This window comes from Triticum aestivum, chromosome 5A (assembly GCF_018294505.1).
Source record: "Triticum aestivum cultivar Chinese Spring chromosome 5A, IWGSC CS RefSeq v2.1, whole genome shotgun sequence".
Taxonomy (NCBI): Eukaryota; Viridiplantae; Streptophyta; class Magnoliopsida; order Poales; family Poaceae; genus Triticum; species Triticum aestivum.
Window position 1 is genome coordinate 33,742,231 of NC_057806.1, and position 5,333 is coordinate 33,747,563.

Below are 5,333 nucleotides of genomic sequence, written 5' to 3' on the forward strand. Positions count from 1 at the left end.
GTACCATAAAAAGTCGAGCGCTAGACCAGTCCAACACCGTCGATTCAGTTCAAATCTAACGTCTCACAGTTGTGCTTCTTTTGAAAAAAAAACATCGGCAGGAACAAACTGGCCGCAGCCCACGCGCGTAAACGTCTCCCTAATATCTCCTCTAATCTCTCCTGATTCCAGTCGCAGCCACCACCGACCCAATGTCCTCCATCTCGCCTCGCACGCAGCTGCCTCCTGCTCTCCTCGCCGTTGTCCATCTACTCGACGGTCGGCCTGGTGGTCGTCGGAGCACGCGGCAAAACCTTGGAAGAGCTCCGCCCTGCTTGGCGTCTCATCCGCCGACGACGTTGCCCGGTTCGTGAGCGGCCTCGCCTCCGACCCATCCTGCTCCGGTGGAAACCTCACCACCTACGCCCATGGTATCATGTTCCACCAGGAGAAGATGGAACTCACGCCAGCCTACCCGCACACCGTCGCACAGTGAACTTCGCCGAGGTCTGCCCTTTCATCTTTCTCTATTGCTTGCTTGGTCTGCCCTTTCTCTTTTGAAATGGAACTTAAGTTGGAGTGTTGGACATAAAAGTAATACTCATGCTCCGCCATCCTCGTCCGTTGATGCTACCGCGGCTACAACACACACTTTGCCTCCCTCGTCGCCGACCGCCAGTGGCGGAGTCAGTACCCGGCGACCCGGGGCAGCTGCCCGGGCTCACCGGCAAGCTGACGTCTAATCGAAGCTGGGTTACCGTGATCTGCCCGGGCAAATAGTCCGTAGGCCTTGCTTGGTGGCTAATTAGCTGGGTCTACTTTTAAGCCCATCTAGTAAACTTCCTAATCCTAGGCCCAAAAGGCTGCACGTCTCAAGGCCTCAGTAGCTGGCAGCGCAACAAGTCGCTAGGCAAACCACGTCTCCACGGTTCATGGTCGTCGCCTCCACCTAGATCTATTGCGACGGCTCGAGCCGCCCTGCAGTAGCAGTTTTGCAGAGGCAATCGTCGCGAACTGGCGCAGCGCCTCCCAGCAAAGGCGGCAAACCGGCAGCCAACGGTGCCTCCTACCAACCATTCCTGCTCAGAGATTGATGCTTCGATTTTCCAGGTGACTGATCGTGCTTAGCCAGGATTGATGCGCTGCAATTTGTAGCATCAGATTCCACTCCTCGGATTTGTTTTTTTTATGTTCGTAAATTCCAGTAATGTAGGCGATTGGGAATTCCATCATTGATCGTTCCAAGCAGGCTCATTGAAGAAAAATCCATCTCTCCGCTTTGCTAGGTATTTTTTTCTCGATTCCTCTAACCTAATCATTGTTAGTTCGTTCTGTTATTCCAAATCATTGAATTTTAATCTTAATCCTCCGATCCATATTAATTATGATTTCAAATGAGAAAGTTTTTATTCGTAAATCAAGTATTGAGAATTCAAGTGTTGTATAGGCGGAACCAACCTTAATTTATGTTGCCAACAATAGTGAGCTTATTCCGATTGAAATCTATGGTTCTCTAGTTTAATGCTTATAGTTACATAATATGTACCAAATATTCGAGGAAGATGATTTGTAGCACCGGGGTGGTTCACCCCCTATATGAACATTAAGCATAAAAAAATACCGAGAAATTTGGAAAAAAATAATGATATTTTTGAATATCAAACTTGGTTGTACAATCTATTTTCGTGTGAAATTCCGTGAAAAATACCAGGAAATGTATCCATGCCAAAAAAGACAAAAAAGTCCTATGTATAGAAAAAAAAACTGCTTGGATGGATTTTAATTTGGACTGCATTTCCTTCACCACGGATACGTTTCCTGATTTTTCTCTCACGAACCTTTACGCGTGAATAGATTGGCATGCAGGTTTGATATCCTTAAATTCCATATATTTTTTTGTATTCTTTAAATTTAATATTTGTGGAGCAGTGTCGAGCAGCTAGGAGCTCCTTTGTAATTCATATTATTCGATTGCAACTCTCTGCCTTTTTAGTTAACTGGAAGTCCTACCCACAAAAAAAAATGGAAGTCCGCCCCGGCTCCTAATTTTTCCTGGCTCCGCCACTGCCGACCGCTATTGTGTCGTGGCCATCGCTGCGGTCCTGTCCCTGCTCGACCGAGAGCGCATTTCAGCACACTCCATCGATGATCACGTGGACTCGCTATCTCACTGCCTCGCTTGTGTCATCTCCCCTTCCCTGTTGTCTGTCATATTCTATTTGTCGTGATTGTTTCCGTGCAAGGGAAAATAGTTCATCAGCATGAGAAAATGTTTCTATTGCCTGTAAATAATGCTTCCATCACGTGAGCATGTGCTTCCTAACTTTGCTCCTATAATGCTTCTTTGGTACTCACTCTGTCACGTAATATGAGATCGTTTTTTACACTAGTGTAGTATCAAAAGCGCTCTTATATTATGGGATGGAGGGAGTACATTGCTAGTGCGTACTCCTGTAATGCTTCAATAGTAATGCTAAGATATTCTGCCATCACTACAATGTGCTTCTTATTTCCTTCTGGTGCAAATTCTGACATCTTTGGAAGCAATGTTTGATGCATACTCTCTCTATGTAGGAAGCAATATTTGTTGCACAATGTCATGAGCAACAGTGCAGTGGTGACCTTCGCTTCACCAAGGGCTTCTCTGCAGCTATCGAGGGTTAGTGTGTAGACGGAGACGCCGACAACGAGATGGCTGATAGGGGTGGCGCCGGCAATGGCGAGGACGTCGACCGACAACAACAGCATCCCCCTCTCCCATCAGCAGCTATGCCACAATGCTACTCGAGTACTAAAACAATATTGGACAATATTGATACAATCAGGAATCAGCTAACATGAATATGTGCATATGCGTCGGTGCTACTACTGAAGCAGGCAATGAAACTAAAGGGTGCATGTTTTGTTCTTTTTCTATGTTGACGAAGCACTGAATGATATTCTATGAAGCTTTGTAAAATTCTGTTGGAAGCAAGCAACTTCGAATAGTATATACGAAAATTGAAAAAGAAGCATACAATGGCAATGGTTGAAACAATAATTCAAATCATGGAAGCATATGTGATGAACAGTTAAATATTGCTACTGGACGAGAATTTGAATCAGTTGTGAACTTGTGATATATAGCCTCTCTGAAACACAAAATTGGAACCATGTCTAACTTAAATGATGGAAGTACTAAAAAAATCATGGATATATGATCCGTTGATTTTGTTGGAGCCGAAACAATACAATACTAAGTTATGCAGATTTATTAATTTTTGTACAAAGCAACTGAATTGCTAGTAAATCAAAGAATTGGAATCATAATGCATGGAAGCATTTTATATAAAAAATGAAGGAAGCACGCCACCTGATAGTGCTGTGATTTGCTACTGATTATGAAGCACGGCTGTAGTGTTGGAAGCATGACTTCCGTATGATGGAAATAAACATATGAAGCATGGTTTGTGGGAAACATATGAAGCATGGTTTATTGGAAACATATGAAGCACGGCTGTAGTAAATCAAAGAAATATCAATGGTTTATTGAGGGAAATCAATGGCAAGCATCATGGAAATTGTTTAGATATGGAAGCTGGTGCATGGAAAGTACATGCCGTGCGTGCTTCATGGAGCAGTTTTCTTTTAGCAGTTAAAGAGCTAGCGCCGATGGATGGAAACTACCAAAGCCCTCTTAACTACCAAAGGCCCACGTCCACCAAGTCAATTAGATCGGACGCTTAAATCAACTCCAATCGTACGGCAGTGGGCTGGTCTGATGGATAGCTAGGGATCAGTAGTCTGATCCCTAGTGGTTATCTTTTCCTTTCTTTCTAAATTTTGCCACAACCGAGGGGAGTGTGTCATGGCGAGTCAGGGAGGGAAGGTGACTGATGTTTTGGGGAAGAAACCAGCTAATGGAGAGGGTTCGAGGGGGGTGACAAATGCTGTGGATGCCTCTGGTTCCTCTCTCCATATAGCAATGCATAATCAGTTGGGGATGAAGATGTCGGGGAGTCGTCCTCTGGTCGTCGACATGGAGGCAGCCCGCAAGGCCATTGGTGGTTTCCTCGTGGTTGGACGCCTCCTCTCTCCTTTCCAGGTCAACCCAAGGGCCATCCTCGATGATCTCCGAAACACGGCTTGGAAGAACCAAGGGGTGACCACCCTCCAAGAGGTGGCCAGCGACGATGGGAGGTTCATCCTCAACTTCGCCGCTGAAAGTGACCGTCGGTTTGTGCTTCAGGCGCAGCCATGGCACTTCAAGCGGGATGGGCTGATCTTCGCCGAGTTCGACGGCAAGGGCGACCCGGCGGAGGTAGACCTTGGCGTCATGACCATATGGGTCCAGGTACGAGATCTTCCGTTCGTGCTTATGACAGAAAGTATAGGGTGGTCTCTAGAGGATCAATTGGGAGAGGTGCTGGAGGTATCGCACCGCAACCATGTGATCATTGAAAAATATTTGTGTGTGCGTGTGAAGCTCCTACTGCATGAACCTTTGAAGACTTCTGTAGAGTTTACCCCCTTAGGTAGTTCTAAGATACTTAAATTCAATGTAAAATATGCGAAGCTTCCTTTGTACTGTGAGTGTTGTGGGATTGTGGGTCATACTTCTGAGAGATTTTGTAAAATCCCAAGTGAGAAGAGAGTAGTTTGCTTCCCTAGAAATCTGAGTGTTGAGCCCTACTGGAAGAGCCAAGGTGCTAGCAGGAGGGGTCTCCTCTTCGGGAACTACTCACGCAGCGACAAGAATCCGACTACAAGCATCGCCAACAACAACAACAACCCCAAGCCCATGGACGTCGTCAAGGTGGCCGCTGCCGTGAGTGGGCTCACGGTCTCTGATAAGGGGCCCGCCACTTCCGCCAAGACAACCACCGGCCAGGAGGGCCGGGTTCAGGAGGTCCTGGCGCATGCTCCGGCTGATGCGTCACTTGGTCAGGTGGACCAGGTGGGTGTGCTGGCTGCTTCAGCCCAGGGCCGTAAGTCCCTGGAGGACTCTCGTCGCAGTGCATCGCATGACCAGGAGGGTCTCCCACTCGGCCAGGAGGGCCGGGTTCATGTGGCTCCGCCGGCTCTATTTGCTGCTGCTCCCGGTCAGGCGGACCGGGAAATGGCTCTGGCTGCCCCTGCTAAACTTGGCCAGGAGGGCCAAGGGCTGGCGGTGCGGGGATGCACCCATCCGGGTGAGCTGCAGGGCCAGGAGGGCCACGAGCTGATATGGCCAGTAGAACCCAGCCATACCAAGGCGATGGCTGCTGCTGCTGGCCACAGTGGATGTCCTACTGGCCAGGAGGGTCAGGGGATCCATCCGATGGGTGGAGGCAACTTTTCACAGGGTGCAGCTACAACTGGTGCTAAACATGATG

The 5,333-nt window shown here is 47.9% G+C and overlaps 1 long non-coding RNA gene across 1 annotated transcript; it reads left to right on the forward strand.

The window, feature by feature from the left end:
- The first annotated feature begins 543 nt into the window (after positions 1-543).
- LOC123106442 (uncharacterized) lies at positions 544-2,895 on the forward strand. Its single transcript, XR_006451343.1, has 3 exons — positions 544-1,089; positions 1,185-1,265; positions 2,554-2,895. It is a non-coding gene; the product is annotated as an uncharacterized lncRNA (long non-coding RNA).
- Positions 2,896-5,333: the final 2,438 nt, after the last annotated feature.